We start from the raw sequence: 23,291 nt of genomic DNA, 5'->3' as shown, positions 1-23,291 counted from the left end.
AAATCAGGCCCTTATCCACCAGGGATACGTTACATGAGAGCTTCCAGAGCAGACCATCATGATTAATCCACCTCACAGGAATCCATAAAAGCTAAGGAAGGGGGCCACTCCTACAGTATGGTGTGTAAATAGGTGACGTTATATAGACAGTCACTTCCAATCCCATATTGCATGTCTTGGGTAGCTGTCCCCTCCAAGCTAGTTACAGGGTGGTGTGGTCTGCACAACACATCACTGGGGGCAAACTACCTGCCCTCCAGGACATCTACAGCACCCGATGTCACACTTAGGCCAAAAAGATCATCAAGGACAACAACCACCCGAGCCACTGCCTGTTCACACCGCTACCATCCAGAAGGCAAGGTCAGTACAGGTGCATCAAAGCTGGGACCGAGAGACTGAAAAACAGCTTCTATCTCAAGGCCATCAGACTGCTAAACAGCAATCACTAACTCAGAGAGGCTGCTGCCTACATTGAGACCCAATCGCTGGCCACTTTAATAAATGGATCACTAGATTGCCACTTTAAACAATGCCACTTTAAATAATGTTTACATAACTCATATGTATATACACTGTATTTTATACCATCTATTTCACCTTGCCTATGCCGCTCGGCCACCGCTCATACATATATTTAAATTTACATATTCTCATTCACCCCTTTAGATTTGTGGGTATTAGGTAGTTGTTGGGGAATTGTTAGATTACTGCACTGTCAGAACTAGAAGCAGAAGCATTTTGCTACACTCACATTAACAGCTGCTAACCATGTGTATGTGACCAATAAAAGTTGATTTGATAACACTGCAGGTCTCGTATGGGGGAGCATAGTCGATGAATGGTGTGGGAATGGGGGAGTGTTGGGGTGGAGGGTGACAGGCAATTGTGGGCATTCCATTGAGTCAAGACATCCACTCATTCATGAGAAAGGTGAGCCTTACCCACTCAACCAAACATCCATCTGTTACTTTCTTGGCAACTGTCTTGAGAGCTGTGTGTGTGTGTGTGTGTGTGTGTATGTATTAATGTGTATGTGTGTGAGTGTGGGTGGGTGGGTGTAGTGGATCCAAGGTTGTAAAAAAGCGGGTCAATGTCTGTGCCCATGACTATATATATGAATGGACAAAGCCATCGGTAACGTGATAGCATTCATTCCTATGTGAAGACTCAATAGCGTATTTGAAGCCAAGGAAGTCGGCTAAGATGGCCTCTCATGTGGGAGATTTATGTAGACATAACATGCACAGTTTGAGCTACACCAGGAAAAGACGTTGCAGGCTATCTTAGTGCTGCCCCCTCTCATTGAGTATCTGAAGTTGGAGGCCAACCGGGATACCGCAGGCTGCCATTCGTTAGTTATCCTTATAATGTCTTCTGTGTGCAATTTCAAAATAAGCATTCAAGGACATTCCTCTGGTGTAATAGAAGCAATTATTGGTACCATGACTGTCTTGAAAATGTTTATTTATTTTCACGAAGATTGACCACAAAGATTGCCACAAAGATCCTTTTTCTACCAACAATACCTGCGGTACAGCGGTCGGCCTTGAACTTCCGTGGCTTTAATGAGAGACATTATCGTTCACATAATGTAAAAGATGAAGGTGTAGTGCAAAGAGATTGCCAAAACACACCAACCCTAATTTAGCTACCATTATGAACACAACTGAGATGGAAGAAACATGATTTCCTTTAGCTCATTAGTCTTCACAATTATGTGAGGCAAAACTTATTGGCAGAGAAACTGTGAAATACAATGGCAAATACTGTTCACAAATACTGCTTCACACTAGCATGGAAAACAAGTTCTACTTCCTAATACGTTGAAATATGTCGTTTGCACCATACATCATTCGGAAACGTTCTATTTCTTTTTTAGGGGTGTATAATTGAGGGATTACATTTTAGACAGAATCAACAGAAAGTCTAACCAAACCTTAAATGACTCAGACAGGAGATATGCGGTGTTGTTAAGAAAAGGAGGAAAAGAGAAGGTGGAAAATAAACAGAAGAATGACTCTTTCGTCATTCATAATAGAAGTCTTATGATAGTGAAAAACAAAAGAAAGCAAAACATGAGGTTACCTCAGTTGTCGATAGGGAATTCAGGGTGTATGATTTAGCCTCTCTAGGGTAGGGGGCAGTATTTGCACGGCCAGATAAAAAATGTACCCGATTTAATCTGGTTATTACTACTGCTCAGAAACTAGAATATGCATATAATTGTTTGATTTGGATAGAAAACACCCTAAAGTTTCTAAAACTGTTTGAATGGTGTCTGTGAGTATAACAGAACTCATATGGCAGGCAAAAACCTGAGAAGATTCCAAACAGGAAGTGCCCTCTCTGACCATTTCTTGGCCTTCTACACTCTCTTTATTGAAAACTGAGGATCTCTGCTGTAACGTGACACTTCCTACGGCTCCCATAGGCTCTCAGAAGGCGGCAGAACGTTGAATGATGACTTTGCAGGCCATGGCTGAAAAACAGTAGCGCATTTGGATAGTGGTCGATCTGAGAACAATGAGACGGGGGTGCGCGCATGCACGTGAAGAGTCCATTTTAGATTTTTAGTCTTTGAACGAAAACAGGGTTTCCCGGTCGGAATATTATCGCTTTTTTACGAGAAAAATCGCATAAAAATGGATTTTAAACAGCGTTTGACATGCTTCGAAGTACGGTAATGGAATATTTAGAATTTTTTTGTCACGATACGCGCCGGCGCGTCACCCTTCGTTACCCTTTGGATAGTGTCTTGAACGCACGAACAAAACAGAGAATATTTGAACATAACTATGGATTATTTTGAACCAAACCAACATTTGTTATTGAAGTAGAAGTCCTGGGAGTGCATTCTGACGAAGAACAGCAAAGGTAATCCAATTTTTCTTATAGTAAATCTGAGTTTGGTGAGGGCCAAACTTGGTGGGTGTCAAAATAGCTAGCCCGTGATGGCGAGCTATCTACTCAGAATATTGCAAAATGTGCTTTTGCCGAAAAGCTATTTTAAAATCGGACATAGCGATTGCATAAAGGAGTTCTGTATCTATAATTCTTAAAATAATTGTTATGTTTTTTGTGAACTTTTATCGTGAGTAATTTAGTAAATTCACCGGAAGTTTGCGGTGGGTATGCTAGTTCTGAACGTCACATGCTAATGTAAAAAGCTGGTTTTTGATATAAATATGAACTTGATTGAACAAAACATGCATGTATTGTATAACAATGTCCTAGGAGTGTCCTCTGATGAAGATCATCAAAGGTTAGTGCTGCATTTAGCTGTGGTTTGGGTTTATGTGACATTATATGCTAGCTTGAAAAATGGGTGTCTGATTATTTCTGGCTGGGTACTCTGCTTACATAATCTAATGTTTGGTTAGATTAACGAGAGTCTTGTCTTTAAAATGGTGTAAAATAGTCATATGTTTGAGAAATTGAAGTAATAGCATTTCTAGGGTATTTGAATATCGCGCCACGGGATTCCACTGGCTGTTGAGTAGGTGGGACGATTTCATCCCACATACCCTAGAGAGGTTAGAGGTGGTTGCCCATGACTCACTCACACACACACACACACACACACACACACACACACACACACACACACACACACACACACACACACACACACACACACACACACACACACACACACACACACACACAAAGGGAGAAATTATCTAGACACAAGGTCTGTGGTTTAACTTTGACAAAAAATGTAATACAAGCACCTCTCATCTCCAGATAAAAACAGGAGCCTAAGATTAGGTCAGGGGCGGATTGGCCATCTGGCAATTCTGGCAAATGCCAGACAGGCTGAACCATTTTTTAGTTGGGTGGGCTGGTCGAAATTGACACACACAGGCCCATGGGCCTGCTAAGATTTTGTTTAAATACGATATTAAGCAATTTCTCTGCTAGCTAGCCAACTTTACCAACTAGCAGCACTGTAGAAACTAAATACATTACAACGGAACGATTTGATTAGTGTAACGTTAGCTAGCTACATAGTTGCCTTTGTATCAAAGATAAAGGTAAACGCAGCCACTGCTAGCTAGCCAACTCTACCAGCTAGCGGTACTGTATCATTTTAGTCAATAAGATTTTTGCAACGTAAGCTTTCGAGTTGTGTAGTCCACTTGTGTAGCTAGCAGGACTGACTTTGTGTTAGCTAGCCAACGTTTAATTACTTCTGCGTTATGAAAGGAACTAGACACGGACACGAATGATCCATTGGTAGTTTGCTGTAACCAAGTATTGGTGCTAACCGTGTGTTATTGGATGCTAGCATGCTAGTTAGCTACGGCGTCATAGGACACGGTGCACTGGGTGGGTTTCACGGAAGAATACTGTACCAAGATATCTAGCTGAATAAACAAAGTTTGAGCCTATTCCTGGAAACATTGAACCACTGTAGTTTACATCAATTATAATTTCGAAGTGTAAGTTGGAAAAGTTATATTTGAGTGTTTCAGTGAATGGTTAGTGAGGGAGGCCCTCGGCTCTCTCGCTTCCCCAGTTGTTTAGTTAGTTTTCATTCCAATCTCCTTTGCATTAGAGTAGCCTCTCCTGTAGCCTGTCAACTATGTGTCTGTCTATCCCTGTTCTCTCCTCTCTGCACAGGCCACACAAACGCTTCACACCGCATGGCCGCTGCCACTCTAACCTGGTGGTCCCAGCGCGCACGACCCACGTGGAGTTCCAGGTCTCCGGCAGCCTCTGGAACTGCCGGTCTGTGGCCAACAAGGCAGAGTTCATCTCAGCCTATGCACCCTCCAGTCCTTCGACTTCTTGGCGCAGACGGAAACATGGATTACCACAGAAAACACTGCTACTCCTACTGCTCTCTCCTCGTCTGACCACGTGTTCTCGCATACCACGAGAGCATCTGATCAGCGGGGTGGTGGCACTGGAATCCTCATCTCTCCCAAGTGGACATTCTCTCTTTCTCCCCTGACCCATCTGTCTATCTCCTCCTTTGAATTCCATGCTGTCACAGTCACTAGCCCATTCAAGCTTAACATCCTTATCATTTATCGCCCTCCAGGTTCCCTTGGAGAGTTCATCAATGAGCTTGACGCCTTGATAAGTTCCTTTCCTGAGGATGGCTCACCCCTCACAATTCTGGGTGACTTTAACCTCCCTACGTCTACCTTTGACTCATTTCTCTCTGCCTCCTTCTTTCCACTCCTCTCCTCTTTTGGCCTCACCCTCTCACCGTCCCCCCCTACTCACAAGGCAGGCAATACGCTTGACCTCATCTTTACTAGATGCTGTTCTTCTACTAATCTCACTGCAACTCCCCTCCAAGTCTCCGACCACTACCTTGTATCCTTTTCCCTCTCGCTCTCCTCCAACACTACTCACTCTGCCCCTACTCAGATGGTATTGCGCCGTCGCAACCTTCGCTCTCTCTCTCTCCTGCTACTCTCTCCTCTTCCATCTCTTCCCTCTGCTCAATCCTTCTCCAACCAATCTCCTGATTCTGCCTCCTCAACCCTCCTCTCCTCCCTTTCTGCATCCTTTGACTCTCTATGTCCCCTATCCTCCCGGCCGGCTCGGTCCTCCCCTCCTGCTCCGTGGCTTGACGACTCATTGCGAGCTCACAGAACAGGGCTCCGGGCAGCCGAGCGGAAATGGAGGAAAACTAGCCTCCCTGTGGACTTGGCATCTTTTCACTCCCTCCTCTCCACATTTTCTTCCTCTGTTTCTGCTGCTAAAGCCACTTTCTACCACTCTAAATTCCAAGCATCTGCCTCTAACCCTAGGAAGCTCTTTGCCACCTTCTCCTCCCTCCTGAATCCCCCCCCCTCCTCCTCCCTCTCTGCGGATGACTTTGTCAACCATTTTGAAAAGAAGGTTGACGACATCCGATCCTCGTTTGTTAAGTCAAACGACACCGCTGGTCCTGCTCACATTGCCCTACCCTATGCTTTGACCTCTTTCTCCCCTCTCTCTCCAGATGAAATCTTGCGACTTGTGACGGCCGGCCGCCCAACAACCTGCCCGCTTGACCCTATCCCCGCCTCTCTTCTCCAGACCATTCCCGGAGACCTTCTCCCTTACCTCACCTCGCTCATCAACTCATCCTTGACCGCTGGCTACGTCCCTTCCATCTTCAAGAGAGCGAGAGTTGCACCCCTTCTCAAAAAAACAACACTCGATCCCTCCAATGTCAACAACTACAGACCAGTATCCCTTCTTTCTTTCCTCTCCAAAACTCTTGAGCGTGCCGTCCTTGGCCAGCTCTCTTGCGATCTCTCTCAGAATGACCTTATTGATCCAAATCAGTCAGGTTTCAAGACTGGTCATTCAACTGAGACTGCTCTTCTCTGTGTCATGGAGGCTCTCCGCACTGCTAAAGCTAACTCTCTCTCCTCTGCTCTCATCCTTCAAGACCTATCTGCTGCCTTTGATACTGTGAACCATCAGATCCTCCTCTCCACCCTCTCCGAGTTGGGCATTTCCGGTGCGGCTCACTCTTGGATTGCGTCCTACCTAACAGGTCGCTCCTACCAGGTGGCGTGGCGAGAATCCGTCTCCGCACCACGTGCTCTCACCACTGGTGTCCCCCAGGGCTCAGTTCTAGGCCCTCTCCTATTCTCGCTATACACCAAGTCACTTGGCTCTGTCATATCCTCACATGGTCTCTCCTATCATTGCTACGCAGACGACACACAACTAATCTGCTCCTTTCCCCCTTCTGATAACCAGGTGGCAAATCGCATCTCTGCATGTCTGGCAGACATATCAGTGTGGATGACGGATCACCATCTCAAGCTGAACCTCGGCAAGATGGAGCTGCTCTTCCTCCCGGGGAAGGACTGCCCGTTCCATGATCTCACCATCACAGTTGACAACTCCATTGTGTCCTCCTCCCAGAGTGCTAAGAGCCTTGGCGTGACCCTGGACAACACCCTGTCGTTCTCCGCTAACATCAAGGCGGTGACCCGATCCTGTAGGTTCATGCTCTACAACATTCGCAGAGTACGACCCTGCCTCACACAGGAAGCGGCGCAGGTCCTAATTCAGGCACTTGTCATCTCCCGTCTGGATTACTGCAACTCGCTGTTGGCGGGGCTCCCTGCCTGCACCATTAAACCCCTACAACTCATCCAGAACGCCGCAGCCCGTCTGGTGTTCAACCTTCCCAAGTTCTCTCACGTCACCCCGCTCCTCCGCACACTCCACTGGCTTCCAGTTGAAGCTCGCATCTGCTACAAGACCATTATGCGTGCCTACGGAGCTGTGAGGGGAACGGCACCTCCGTACCTTCAGGCTCTGATCAGTCCCTACACCCAAAGAAGGGCACTGCGTTCATGGACCTCTGGCCTGCTGGCCCCCCTACCTCTGCGGAAGCACAGTTCCCGCTCAGCCCAGTCAAAACTGTTCGCTGCTCTGGCACCCCAATGGTGGAACAAGCTCCCTCACCACGCCAGGACAGCGGAGTCAATCACCACCTTCCGGAGACACCTGAAACCCCACCTCTTTAAGGAATACCTGGGATAGGATTAAGTTTGCAGGCAATCTCAACGCTGTGTGTTACAGGGAAGACATCCTCCTCCCTCATGTTGTACCCTTCCTGGAGGCTCATCCTGACATGACTCTCCAGCATGACATTGCCACCAGCCATACTGCTCATTCTGTGCGTGATTTCCTGCAAGACAGGATTGTCAGTGTTCTGCCATTGCCAGCAAAGAGCCCGGATCTCAATCCCATTGAGCACATCTGGGACCTGTTGGATCGGAGGGTGAGGGCTAGGGCCATTCCCCCCAGAAATGTCCAGGAACTTGCAGGTGCCTTGGTGGAAGAGTGGGGTAACATCTCACAGCAAGAACGGGCAAATCTGGTGCAGTCCATGAAGAGGACATGCATTGCAGTACTTAATGCAGCTGGTGGCCACACCAGATACTGACTGTTACTTTTGATTTTGACCCCCCCTTTGTTCAGGGAGACATTATTCCATTCCTGTTAGGCACGTCTGTGGAACTTGTTCAGTTTATGTCTCAGTTGTTGAATCTTGTTATGTTCATACAAATATTAACACGTTAAGTTTGCTGAAAATAAATGCAGTTGACAGTGAGAGGACGTGAGTTTATATACACACAGAAACGTGGGGGGAACCGGTGAACATTACTATTTGTTGGAACTCAGCTCACAGACTTTGACGTTGTGGGCGAAGCAGAGCAGTTATGACTGAAGGTCACACAGAAAGAGTTAAAAGGTCGTCGTTAAAATGAAATTTGTGCAACACAGAGGCACAGACAGGCATGGCTAACAATCCTTTTTTCTGGAGGCTTTGCATAATGCCTTGGGCCAAGGAACCACAGAAAGAAAGAGGGGGAGAGAGATAAAGTGAGAGAGCGAGAGGGTTACAGAGAGAGGGAGAGAATGGAACAGTGCCTTGCTCACAGGCACGCAGCTGCCCACTCAGAGAATGGAGGGCCTCACACACAAAGGTCTTGCAAATGTGTGCGTCTTAAGCACACACAGGAGCATAGAGTGATCCCCTTTAAAAACCTACTTGGTTTAATTACCTCCATAAATTACTACAGCTATCCCATGTCCAAAACAAGTCCCTCTTGTCTGTCTACCGCCTGTCTAGCTATCTGAGACAACCCTGTTCAACTTGACTGTGTTTCACATGCAGATTCCAGCATAGGCCTTTCAGGTTTTACTGTGCTAAAAATAAGCAATTGAATCAAGCACAGTTGTTTGATAACAACAGATTGTCTGGAAAGGTTTGAGGAAGTGTTGTGGAAATTCTTACACCGGTACAGCAGTTGTCTTATGTACGGCTATACACAGAGAAGTTATATTTGCATGATTTAGCGTAATGAATTCATCATTACCGTTTTGTTGAATTTATGTGACCGACCAAGGTCTCAGTTTCAAGCTGAGACCTTGAAACTGAGATATCTTTCGTTCTCAAAACAAAGGTCTGGGCGTACTGCCAAATTGCAGATACTGATAGTGAGGATTCGATCAGTCAGTCACTTGCATGAGCATAGAAAACGGTTACTAGAAAAGCACATGAATATAACACAGAAATGTGTTATTAGAAAAGCACAAACATTAAAAATGTCCAGCAAAGAAGATATGATCTTCAATCATTGTGAAACTAAACAATGCTGAGTATCACAGCTTTCTTTGGCAATCACAAGCAAGTCAAAGCATAGTTATCATATCTGTGTTTACCACCATAGCTAAGAAGTATGAACCAAAACACAATAAACTTGTCCTGAACAGCCCCTAAACTCAGACACACACAGTGCTGGTGGCCTACCCATATCAACATCCCCTTTGCATTTAGATACTAGAGCTGGGCATCTGAGGCAATCTAAGCCTGACTTTGCACCTAGTTTGCCAGTTGAACTGAGATTAGTTTTCAAGTGAACGAGTAAATTCCCTCCTGGCTGCACGTAAGAAGGGGAAAGGTCAACTATGTACATGGGGCCTTCACTAAAACCAGTATTTTTGCAAATAACCACCTTAGTAAACCTAGAGAGAACCAAGACATATACAAACACATAGGTATACCTTCTTTCAGGCTGTCCTAGTAAGGTGAGAACAGATAAACAGTTACACTAAGCATTCTATGGAATTTCAGGCCATCCTGATACAAAACCCGTCCTGCCTGGTATTTAGTGCCTGATGTCTGCAACTGTCAACCATCTCTTCCTCAACATAACCAGAGGGGAAAAAACAAATACTCTTAACAATAACTTCCCTAGTCCCAAAGGAAACGACCCTGACAAACCCATAGTCAAAGTGTACCAGTGTACCATCAAGTTGTACTTTAATTCAGTGTACCTAAACATTCTGTAGCCCCCCAATTACATTACACACTCCAACCATGGTCCAAAATAAGACTCCAAAAACAATTACATCTAACAATACAGCAACACTTTGATTGTTTTGTTTAGAGAGTAGAGGAGAAGTTTGACTGTCTGAACTCATGAAATTGAATGAGCACACCATTCAGACCAACTTTGTCAAACTTGCATTTGAAGGGTTTTCTGAAAAGTCTAGGGGTTGCATTCCATTCAGCAACAAAAACAAAGAACAAAGTGACTCATATCAAGATATACCCGCTGCACCCATCCTCTGCTAAACCACGAACGAGAAGACTGAAATATATTGTTGAGTGTGGTGTCTTGCCCAGTGTGTGTGTGGTGTGTGTGTGTGTGTGTGTGTGTGTGTGTGTGTGTGTGTGTGAGATAACTCATGGAACACCACAAACGACTATCAATCTCTTCTAAGATCGCAGAGCGGAGGAGTGTGTCAATAAAATGTTATAATAAAGCCACATTACTCTCGACTTGCAGTTCCTGAAAACAGACAAGGGTTACAGGCACAAAACATGACATGAAAGTGGAAATTAGGTGTGAAATGGAAGCTAAAAGTCTACATTTCTGGGAAATGAAGGCATAGATACATTTTTCAACCGTTTTCCATCCTAAAAATGAGGAATAAGCAAAGGCTTTGATTTCTGGTCACACAGATGGAAAAGGGGTCTTAACATCTACTAGAAGTCTAAAAGTCTTAAAAGGTATTAGAGATACATCAAAACACAATAATGATGAAGTGAAGACCCCTGCCAACTAAAATCAACATAGTTTAGCAAAAACTATTTGCCTTCTGTAAAATCCCTGAGCTGACAAGGTAAAAATCTGTCATTCTGCCCCTGAACAAGGCAGTTAACCCACTGTTCCTAGGCCGTCATTGAAAATAAGAATTTGTTCTTAACTGACTTGCCTAGAGGTAAAATAAAAATTATGTTACCGGCTGTTGATCCACTTCACTTACTGTAGTTAAATAACCAAAATAGTTTTGTTTCAAACTCAAGGTGTCATATCATAGCTGATACCCCATTCTTTCTCAGACATCTTTGAATCTCAATTCAAAGTAGATATTTTCACAGTTTTTGGAAAACGTGGTCACATAAAACACTGAGGAAGATGTTACTGTCATTCTGTTACAAAACTTTGCATCTGCACTGTTCTTCAAGTAAATGTGGTTTTGTAACATTCTCAGTGGCAATTTTTAAAAGTGGACTTCTGCATATACACTGAGTGTACAAAACATTAAGAACACCTTCCTAATATTGAGTTACACCCCTCACACACGTCTTTTGGGCTCAGAAAAGCCTCAGTTCCTCGGAGCATGGACTCTACAAGGTTTCGAAAGCGTTCCACAGGGATGCTGGCCCATGTTGACTCCAATCCTTCCTGCAGTTGTGTCAAGTTGGATGGATGTCCTTTGGGTGGTGGACCATTCTTGATACACACAGGAAACTGTTGAGTATGAAAAAAACAGTAGTGTTGCAGTTCTTGACACAAACCGGTGTGCCTGGCACCTACTACCATACCCCGTTCAAAGGCACTTAAATATTTTGTCTTGCCCATTCACCCTCTGAATGGAGCCCACATAATCCATGTCTCAATTGTCTCAAGGCTTAAAAATCCTTCTTTAACCTGTCTCATCCCCTTCATCTACACTGTTTGAAGTGGATTTAACAATTTACATCAATAAGGGATAATAGCTTTCACATGGATTCACCTGGTCAGTCTATGTCATGGAAAAATCAAGTATTCATTTTTTAAAATGTAACCTTTTTAACTAGGCAAATCAGTTAAGAACAAATTCTTATTTACAATGACGACCTACCCCTGGCCAAACTCGGACGATGCTGGGCCAATTGTGCGCCACCCAATGGGACTCCCAATCACGGCCGGATGTTCATACAGCCTTGATTCGAACTAGGGACTGTAGTGACGCCTCTTGCACTGAGATGCAGTGCCTTAGACCGCTGCACCACTCGGGAACATTCATAATGTTTTGTACACTCAGTGTAGGTGTATGGTTTTTAAACTTAGCAATCAATGGTTTTTACTTCGCATACATTTTAAAGTGAAAAAGTGAGTCTCGGCATCACTCTGTTACTGTGGAATTGCCCAAACCACAATGTGCCTGCACAACCATAATAATAGCATATCCAGCTCTACAATTCCCCCTCTGGATATTTTAGGGTATGCAAGCATGGTGAGAGGTAGCCTAGGCAGCCGATAGTGAGGGTGCCTAGGCTAGGTGAGAGGGGGAGAGAAAAAAGTAGTACTCCACAGAGTGAGTGCGGGTTGGAAAGGGCGAGAGGGGGGTTGAGTTGAGTCAAGTACAGACAACCGAACCGCGTTACAGAGCTGGAGCCTTGAATACAGTAAGGCTTTTGTCCCAGTAGCCCAAGCACTGCGCACAAAGCAAATTATCTATCAATCACCTCCTCTCTATTCTCCTATACGACTACGCGCTGTTCAACTACTGTGGAGTCATGCGCATCAGGCAGCTAGAAAGCAAGCAAGTTAATTTGCACAGAATCGCAACACGGTATTTGCCTTGTTCCTCAATGACATTGTGCAGTTGCTTATTTTAATATAAATAAAACACGATAATCATAATTTCCCAAACACTTGCTATTATGAAAGCATGGATAACAAGCAAGCAACACTTCCAAGTTGCTTGACAATATTTGACTTTCTCTAGCCATAGGTTAGCCTAAGCAACAATATTGTATGCTTATTTGAACTTATTGCATGTTAGTTAGCAACGGAAAACATCTCAAGCAAACTTCAGCAATCAATAAACTATTTTGGGCAACAAAGACACCCAAAAGAGGATGAACATACAATGTCATAAGTAAAGATGATATCGGGATGGATGCCTTACTACCTGGCCAGCTGAGAGTCTGTCGAGGTTAAGTCATCTTCGGTATCCGCAACAAAGGACCTGCAACGTATGTGGGTCCTCATGCGCACTGCTGCCGCCACAGCGACGTTGTCAGTGTGGGACTGAGCAACTGCATGAAACTCTGTACTCGCTAGCTAGGTTGTAACAAAACCTTCGTTCAGCGAAACCATTTCTCACGCGGGGGGGAGCAAGCAACTATTGGTTCCAATTCAGCTTGACCATGCTTATATTGAGAATATTTAATATATTCGGTATGTTGTGTTTTTTTTGCCATTCATTACACATTGTTTTACTTCTAGTTCAATGGAAACTACATCATTTTACTCTCCCCCTCCGTATTGGTATCGTCTACTCGTGTGTCATTTTCCCCCACAAACTATTCTGAATGTACAACTCTGTAGTAACGTTGTAACAGTAAGTAGTTCACTTGGCTTCATGCCCAAAGGGGGCACAGGGGCACTTGCCCCCTCAGATTTGTCATGTAAAAAAAAACCCACATAATGTAGTTGTTGTTTCTCTATAATACTACTAGCCACATAGCAATTTTATGATGTTTTCTTTAGCTAGCCCAGATAGTTATGAGGTTGGGAGATTGGGAACCTAACTACCAAGAAGCCATATCAATTAAGTTAGAGTAGCTTTCTTGTCTATCTTAGCTGGCATGCCTGATGGCAAGGTTTAGAATATAAATAACTAAATGTACTTAAGACACATTCCTTTCAATCTTTTACACAGTCTTTAGCAGAGATGCAGAGAGTAATATTTACACTGAACAAAAATATAAATGCAACATGCAACAGTTTCTAAGATCTTACGGAGTTACAGTTTATATAAGGACATCAGTCAATTAAATAAATGCATTAGGCCCTAATCTATGGATTTCACATGACTGGGAATACATATATGTATCTGTTAGTCACTGATACCTTAAAAAAAAGGTTGGGCTTGGATCAGAAAACCAGTCAGTATCTGGTGTGACCACCATTTACCTCATGCAGCGCGACACATCTCAGCATAGAGTTGATCAGGCTGTTGCTTGTAGCCTGTGGAATATTGTCCCACTCCTCTTCAATGGCTGTGCGAAGTTTCTGGATATTTGTGGGAACTGGAACACGCTGTTGTGCACGTCGATCCAGTGCACCCCAAACATGCTCAATGGGTGACATGTCTGGTGAGTATGCAAGCAATGGAAGAACTGGGACACTATCAGCTTCCAGGAATTGTGTACAGATCTTTGTGACATGGGGCCGTGCATTATCATGTTGTAACATGAGGCAATAGCAACAGATGAATGGCATGACAATTGACCTTAGATACCGTGACGAGATCCTCTGTGCAATCATAATGCCATTGATTAATTGCAATTGTGTTCATTGTCCATAGCTTATGCCTGCCCATACCATAACCACACCGCAACAATAGGGTACTCTGTTCACCTGCTCGCCCATGGGACACCACACACGCTGTCTACCATCTGCCCGGTACAGTTGAAACCGGGATTCATCCGTGAAGAGCACACTTCTCCAGTGTGCCAGTGGCCGTCAAAGGTGAGCATTTGTCTACTGAAGTTGGTTTCGACGCCAAAATGAAGTCAGGTCAAGGGTGATGATGACGACGAGCACGCAGATGAGCTTCCCTGAGACGGTTTCTGACAGTTTGTGCAGAAATGTTTTGGTTGTGCAAACCCACAGTTTTATCAGCTGTCTGGATGGCTCGTCTCAGACCATCCCGCAGGTGAAGAAACCGGATGTTGAGGTCTTGGGTTGGGATGGTTACACATGGTCTGCGCTTGTGAAGCCAGTTGGACCTATTGCCAAATTCTCCAAAACTTAATTGGAGGCAGCTTATGGTAGAGAAATTAACATTAAATTAGCTGACAACAGTTCTAGTGGACATCTGTGGCATTGCGTTGTGTGACAAAACTGCACATTTAAGTGTGGCCTTTTATTGTCCCCAGCACAAGGTGCACCTGTGTAATGCTCATGCTGTTTAATCAGCTTCTTGATATGCCACACCGGTCAGGTGAATGGATTATCTTGGCAAAGGAGAAATGCTCATGAACAGGGATGTAAACAAATTTGTGCACAACATTTTAGAGAAATAAGCTTTTTTGTGCGTATGGAACATTTCTGGGATCTTTCATTTCAGCTAATGAAACATGGGACCAACACTTTACATGTTGCGTTTATTTTTTTGTTCAGTATAGTTACTTTAAAATAACCACCATTCAGGAGGATACAGACAGCTGAAGAGGTATGCTTGGATATACAGAAAAATATATATTTTTTACATAGAATTATGCATAATGATTATGGCTCTAGATTGCAGGAAAAAGCTATTTTGGGTGTTTGAAAACGGCAAAATTCTCCAAATTACAGACAGTGGGCCTAGCTCCCCTCCGGACCACCCCCAGCCATCCTCACGTACTTTGTGCCCCCTCAGATTTTTACGGTGCATGATGCCCCTGGATCAGCCTGTCAGTAGCGGTGCATGGGTAAAATCACCAGGGAAGCCAAGCCAGGAAAAACTTACATTTAACAAGCTATGTGTTGTGATAATTGTGTTGTTCTCTCTATAACCTCTTAGTTCATATGCCTTGACACCATGCTATATAGGTCAAGACCGAGAAGTTGCAGAATAAATTCAACCACACCTGTTTCATCACAAAACCAGAGAGCAACATCTATCCGGTGAAGTCCACAAAACATATTGCATGTCACAAACAGTTACATGACCTAAAGCATGGTCAAGCAAGTTAATGTTTCCGACATTTTCGGACTACTAAACAACTATTAATTTAGACCCACAGAGAGTTACAAGTCGCAAAGAAAACAAGTGCTGACTCCACTATTCCAGCACCATTTCAACATAATCTAATCACCCATGCTTAGTCTAATACAGTGACAACTAAAAGATAACAAAAACGATTTAGTCTAATCAACGTAAACTAAATATGATGTGGCTGTCCATGGTATTGATTTCTCTCTGTGTGTGTGGAAGTAGAAAAAAATGTGTTGACTCACCCCACTTGTTGAGAAACGCCAATGCCATCCTACTCTTTCATGTTGCCTAAACAGTCTATGACTTTATCATAAAAGCTTTTAGTTTTTGTTGTCCTAGGCTACCTGGCTAAAATGCTTTCTCGCTAGCCTAACTTCCTTTCATGGGCAACAATTCACTAAGCCAGCTAGTTAACATTAGCCTAACGTTACAACATCGAGCTACATATTGAACTTCCATCCTCTCAGGCCAGGGGCACAATGTATGAATTTATGGTTCCTTCAGAATCGCCGTGATAATCATTGGCCAGTACGAAGAATTAAGTAAAACCACAAGTCGAAATCCATATCTCCATTCATGGCTAATTTAGGAAAGGGACGATTTCAGCTAGCTACTAGCCACCGAAGGACAATGACACAACGAGAAGCAACAATTCACGTTTTCTGTCAATGACGTTTGGCTTCTAATGTGATGTGACTGTGTGCCAGTACCATTCACGGCTGAGCTCACTCAGTTTTGCTCAACGCTGATTGGCTATAATTTAAAAATATATATTATTAAGGGAGGTCAAATGCTCGCTGGCCTCCCTTGCATTCAATGCTAAGGGCAGCAACAATGGCATACTCGTTTTGACCAGACAGCATAGATGGGTTACACATACAGAGAGGCGCTGTTTCGTTCGCTTGGATGCTTTCTCCGGTGAGATACATTCAGCCTCTTGCGAATTGAAGGACATTTTCTTGGTCATTTTTGGGGGTAAGCCTGGCTTCCCCTTGGCTACCATGAATACACACCACTGCAGCCTGTGGTATATTAATTGAAACGTATTGTTTCCAGGCCTTTATAACCTGTAATTTATGACACTTGGCTAAATACTAGGCCCTATAAGTGCTATTTATTTTTTTTATTTTTTTATTTCACCTTTATTTAACCAGGTAGGCAAGTTGAGAACAAGTTCTCATTTACAACTGCGACCTGGCCAAGATAAAGCAAAGCAGTTCGACACATATAACAACACAGAGTTACACATGGAGTAAAACAAACTTACAGTCAATAATACAGTAGAAAAATAAGTCTATATACAATGTGAGCAAATGAGGTGAGATAAGGGAGGTAAAGGCAATAAATAGGCCATGGTGGCGAAGTAAATACAATATAGCAATTAAAACACTGGAATGGTAGATTTGACAGTAGATGAGTGTGCAAAGTAGAAATACTGGGGTGCAAAATAAATAAATAAATACAGTAGGGGAAGAGGTAGTTTTTGGGGCTATTTATAGATGGGCTATGTACAGGTGCAGTGATCTGTGAGCTAGATAGTGAGGGAGATAAGTGTTTCCGGTTTCAGAGATTTTTGTAGTTCAATGCAGCAGTGCTCTGATTCAGATTGCCATTTGTAGGCCTATGTCTAAAAGTGTTCCTTCCTTGTCACAGTAATATTTGTATACACTCAATAGTTCTACTTCAAAATATACTAGATAAAGAAAGTGTCATGTAGAAACATGTAGTAGGTCTAAAGTTATATAAACTATGTAGCCGTAGCAAAATACTAGGCCAGGCCTAGTAACCTAAATGAATGTTTAATAGTTGTACGTAGAGATATATAGCTACATCCATATACTCTGTAACTGTGAAGTTGACTGAGCTGCCTGTACAGTCTCATTGGGACCCGGCAGATGTTTTGAAATGTGGCAAGGAGGAATTTCTCCCACTTCCACATTGCTTCCCCAGCATGGAAAACTGCACAGCTACATGGAGGAGTAATTCAATCAGCACCCGGAAATCGTATTAAGAGGACTCAAACGTTTCCAAGGAGATGGAATGAAAAACATAAATATTTACTGTATCACACTTGAGAATTAAATAAAAGTACAGCATTCATGGTGTTAGTGCGGCAAGAAGGCAGTGGCATCAACTCTGCAACTCTTGATTAACATTGAGTGGAATAAAAGTGTGGCTTCACACCAGTGCCTGCACACATGTTGCCTGCTGACGATGGCAAAATTATGAACCTACTTTACATTTCATGTTACCCATATTCTTAAAGTGTATGTCTTCTGTGACTCACGAGACACAGATCATGTGTCTATGGCAATGGACATCCTAAAACAGGACAATCTTGTCCTGTAAGGGCTTGTGTGGCTGGGGTTCAGACTTTTGCCTGCACCCACACCAGTCCTTTTTGGTAGGACTGCTTACGCCTGCCCTAGAAATAGCTTGGCATGCCAGGTGGCTGTTGAAAGAGGATGACATGCTCCAAGCAGATGAATGAAACTCCTCTGTTCAACAAAATGTATAATTTAGGCCTCAAATTCCTGGAGCCAGTTTAATGACTGCTGCCTTAAAACATGGTGTACATTGTGCATGCTTTAGTTCAATTAACAGCACCAGCGCTCCAGATGTGTTCCTGTTCACAGCCTCGTAAACTAACAAACTAACCACTATCAAACCCTCAGCACAGGGTGACAGGATCACAATCACATAGCAGATGCATAAACATTTGCATGGAAATGATCTATCACTTCTATTCTTCCAGAAGGAACTAAGGTGCTTTCCACAGATGCAACTGGAGGATTATTTGAATGGTGTTCTGCAACTGCATTAGCAGCATACCCTGACAGTAAGGAATGCTGTGTGGAAAAGTTGATTGAAATACTCTCATGACTTGACTTCCATTAACAGGATTGTTCTACCTCCCAGTCTCCATATTTGTGACTGCGTCTCTTAACAACAGCACCTGTGCAAGGGAGTGGACTTTATGTACAGTGGCTTCGGAAAGTATTTCAACCCCTTGACTTTTTCCACATTTTGTTACGTTACAGCCTTGTTCTAAAATTAATTAAATTGTCCCCCCCCTCAAATCTACACACAATACCCCATAATGACAAAGCAAAAACAGTTTGCTAATTTATTTAAAAAGTATTTAATAATCAAATATTACATATACATAAGTATTCAGACTCTTTACTCAATACTTTGTTGAAGCACCTTTGGCAGCGATTCCAGCATAAATTCTTAATGGATATGACACTACAAGTTTGGCACATCTGTATTTGGGGAAGTTTCTCCCATAATTCTCTGCAGATCCTCTCAAGTTCTGTCAGGTTGGATTGGGAGCGTTGCTGCACAGCTATTTTCAGGTCTCTCCAGAGATGTTCCATGGGGTTCAAGTACAGGCTCTGGCTGGGCCACTCAAGGACATTCAGAAACTTGTCCTGAAACCACTCCTGCGTTGTCTTGGCTATGTGCTTAGGGTCGTTGTCCTGTTGGAAGGTAAACCTTCACCCAAGTCTGAGGACATGAGGGCTCTGGAGCAGGTTTTCATCAAAGATCTCTCTGTACTTTGCTCCGTTCAGCTTTGCCTCGATCCTGACTAGTCTCCCAATCCCTGCCGCTGAAAAACATCCCCACAGCATGATGCTGCCACCACCATGCTTCACCATAGGGATGGTGCCAGGTTTCCTCCAGACATGACGCTTGGCCTTCAGGCCACAGAGTTCAATCTTGGTTTCATCAGACCAGAGAATCTTGTTTCTCATGGTCTGAGAGTCTTTTGGTGGGCTGTCATGTGCCGTTTACTAAGGAGTGGCTTCCATCTGGCCACTCTACCATAAAAGTCCTGATTAGTGGAGTGATGCAGAGACGGTTGTCCTTCTGGAAGGTTCTCCCATCTCCATAGAGAAACTCTGGAGCTCTGTCAGAGTGATCGGGTTCTTGGTCAAATCAAATGAAATGTTATTTGTCACATGCGCCGAATACAAAAGGTGTAGACCTTACAGTGAAATGCTTACTTACAAGCCCTTAACCAACAATGCAGTTTAAAGAAAACCCCCAAAAAGTAAGAGATCAGAATAACAAATAATTAAAGAGCAGCAGTAAATAACAATAGTGGGGCTATATACAGGTTGTACTGGTACAGAGTCAATGTGTCAATGTGCAGGGGCACCGGTGTCGAGGTAATTATGTACATGTAGGTAGAATTATTAAAGTGGCTATGCATAGATAACAACAGAGAGTAGCAGTAGCGTGGGCGGGGGGGCAATGCAAATAGTCTTGGTAGCCATTTGATTAGCTGTTCAAGAGTCTTATGGCGTGAGGGTAGAAGCTGTTAAGAAGCCTCTTGGATCTGGTAGTGCTTGCTGTGCGGTAGCAGAGAGAACAGTCTTGACTAGGGTGGCTGGAGTCTTTGACAATTTTTAGGGCCTTTCTCTGACACCGCCTGGTATAGAGGTCCTGGATGGCAGGAAGCTTGGCCACGGTGATGTACTGGGCTGTACACACTTCCCTCTGTAGTGGCTTGCCGTCGGAGGCCGAGCAGTTGCCATACCAGGCAGTCACCTCCCTGACCAAGGCCCTTCTCCCTCGATTGCTCAGTTTGTCTGGGCTGCCAGCTCTAGGAAGAGTCTTGGTGGTTCCAAACGTTGTCCATTTAAGAATGATGGAGGCCAATGTGTTCTTGGGGACCTTCAATGCTGCAGAACATTTTTTGGTACCTTTCCCCAGATCTGTGCCTCGACACAAGGCTGTCTCGGCGCTCTACGGACAATTCCTTCGACCTCATGGCTTGGTTTTTGCTCTGACATGCACTGTCAACTGTGGGACCTTTTATAGACAGGTCCAAATCAAGTCCAATCAATTGAATTTACCACAGGTGGACTCCAATCAAGTTGTAGAAACATCTGAAGGATGATCAATGGAAACAGGATGCACCTGATCTCAATTTTCAAATCTCATAGCAAAGGGTCTGAATACTTATGTAAATAAGGTATGTTTTTTTATTTGTAATAAATAATCTGTGGTGCAGAACAAAGACATTGTTTCTGTGCCAGTCAAAGAGCCATTTGAAGACTCCTTAGACGCTGTCTCTTCTATCGTCAATGTGACGATATTGATCAGAGTTAAGAGTCATTATGCATCTTGTTTCATGGGAAAAAGTTGTGTAAAGGAATACAATATAAGCATATATACATATATAAGCATTTCGCTGCACCTACTACATCTGCTAAACGGTGTACGAGACCAATAAACTTTGATTTGATATTATATGATGATGAGCATCCAGGCAGGGTATTCAGTACTTGTAAATTTCCAGGCAGTAATTCTTGTAACGCGTTTATTCAACAGCATGCCTCACATCGACTGCTTCTATTGGGCCACGTGCCCAGATTCCAATTAGAGGTTGAGTTTGACAGTTATTAATGACAGCGAGTTACGGCAGGAAATCACGTCGCTTTCTTTGAACCATGTCTGTGTATTCATTACGAGCTGGTTATTAAGGTGGATTGCAAAACTGAGGACTTTTTCATTCACAAAATGTTGACATACAATATACCGTTAAAAAGTTTGGGGTCACTTAGAAATGTCCTTGTTTTTGAAAGAAAGCTAATTTTTGGTCCATTAACATAACATTAATTAGAAATATAGCCTTCCCTGTGGCTCAGTTGGTAGAGCATGGTGTGTGCAACGCCAGAGTTGTGGGTTCGATTCCCACGGGGGGCCAGTACAACAAAAAAAAAAGCATGAAATGAAAATGAAATGTATGTATTCACTACTGTAAGTTGCTCAGGATAAGAGCGTCTGCTAAATGACTAAAATGTACATGTAAATACAGTGTTAATGTTGTAAATGACTATTGTAGCTGGAAACGGCTGATTTTGAATGGAAAATCTACATAGGCCCATTATCAGCAACTATCACTCCTGTGTTCCAATGGCACGTTGTGTTAGCTTATCATTTTAAAAGGCTAATTGATCCTAAAAAAAATAATATATAATTATATTAGCACAGCTGAAAAATGTTCTGCTGATTTAAAGGAGCAATAAAACTGGCCTTCTTTAGACTAGTTGAGTATCTGGAGCATCAGCATTTGTGGGTTCGATTACAGGCTAGTTATATTTTTTCCCCAGGGGGAGATTTCCCCAACATAACATTATCTGATTATTGGACTTTTTATAAAACTGGTTTTGATTCTGCATGTTTTAACATCACATAATAACAGAGGCTCTTGAATTAATGTGAAATCATTTATAGTAATTATTTTGTGTAGGAATGTGACTAGATAGCTTGGGTCAGTGTGTCAAATTTCATGTGATAAGTAACAAGGTTCTGCTGATTAAAGGACAAGGCTTGATGCATTTCTAATGCTGAGAAATTCCCCCCTCTGCTGTGTCTATCATATTTAGTGGCATTTCCTTGTGACAGTTGTAAACTCAGCAACAAAAAAAAAGAAACGTCCCTTTTTCAGGACCCTGTATTTCAAAGATAATTTGTAAAAATCCAAATAACTTCACAGATCTTCAGTGTAAAGGGTTTAAACACTGTTTCTCATGCTTGCTCAATGAATCATAAACAATTAATGAACATGCACCAGTGGAACAGCCGTTATGACACTAACAGCTTACAGACGGTAGGCAATTAAGGTCACAGTTAAGAAAACTTAGGACACTAAAGATGCCTTTCTACTGACTCTGAAAAACACCAAAAGAAATATGCCCAGGGTCCCTGCTCATCTGCGTGAACGTGCCTTAGGCATGCTGCAAGGAGACACGAGGACTACAGATGTGGCCAGGGCAATAAATTGCAATGTCCGTACTGTGAGACGCCTAAGACAGCGCTACAGGGAGACAGCTGATTGTTACACGTGGTCTGCCACTGTGAGGACAACACCTGCACAGGATCGGTACATCCGAACACCCCACCTGCGGGACAGGTACAGGATAGCAACAACAACTGCCCGAGTTACACCAGGAACGCACAATCTCTCCATCAGTGCTCAGACTGTCTGCAATAGGCTGAGAGAGGCTGGACTAAGGGCTTGTAGGCCTGTTGTAAAGCAGGTCCTCACCAGACATCAGCGGCAACAACGTTGCCTATGGGCACAAACCCACCGTCGCTAGACCAGACAGGACTGGCAAAAAGTGCTCTTCACTGATGAGTTGCGGTTTTGTCTAACTAGGGGTGATGGTCGGATTTGCATTTATCGTCGAAGGAAGGAGCGTTACACCGAGGCCTGTACTCTGGAGCGGGATCGATTTGGAGGTGGATGGTCTGTCATGGACTGGGGCGGTGTGTCACAGCATCATCGGACTGAGCTTGTTGTCATTGCAGGCAATCTCAATGCTGTGTATTACAGGGAAGACATCCTCCTCCCTCATGTGGTACCCTTCCTGCAGGCTCATCCTGACATGACCGTCCAGCATGACAATTCCACCAGCCATACTGCTCGTTCTGTGCGTGATTTCCTGCAAGACAGGAATGTCAGTGTTCTGCCATTGCCAGCGAAGAGCCCGGATCTCAATCCCATTGAGCACATCTGAGACCTGTTGGATCAGAGGGTGAGGGCTAGGGCCATTCCCCCCCAGAAATGTCCGGGAACTTGCAGGTGCCTTGGTGGAAGAGTGGGGTAACATCTCACAGTAAGAACTGGCAAATCTGGTGCAGTCCATGAGGAAGAGATGCACTGCAGTACTTAATGCAGTTGGTGGCCACACCAGGTACTGACTGTAACTTGATTTTGACCCCCCCCCCCCTTTGTTCAGGGACAC

The 23,291-nt window shown here is 43.7% G+C and overlaps 1 protein-coding gene across 1 annotated transcript in view; it reads right to left on the bottom strand.

Moving 5' to 3' along the window:
• Positions 1 to 12,874, bottom strand: part of LOC115153248 (protein FAM53B) — a 44,139-nt gene extending 31,265 nt beyond the window's left edge. Inside the window, exon 1 of the mRNA XM_029698487.1 lies at positions 12,730 to 12,874. The gene's annotated coding sequence lies outside the window, so the exon portion shown is untranslated. The remainder of the gene's footprint in view (positions 1 to 12,729) is intronic.
• Positions 12,875 to 23,291: the final 10,417 nt, after the last annotated feature.

Source organism: Salmo trutta, chromosome 18 (assembly GCF_901001165.1).
Source record: "Salmo trutta chromosome 18, fSalTru1.1, whole genome shotgun sequence".
NCBI classification, from domain to species: Eukaryota; Metazoa; Chordata; class Actinopteri; order Salmoniformes; family Salmonidae; genus Salmo; species Salmo trutta.
Note: the sequence above shows the minus strand (reverse complement) of the source record. Positions and strands in the feature narration are given on the sequence as shown.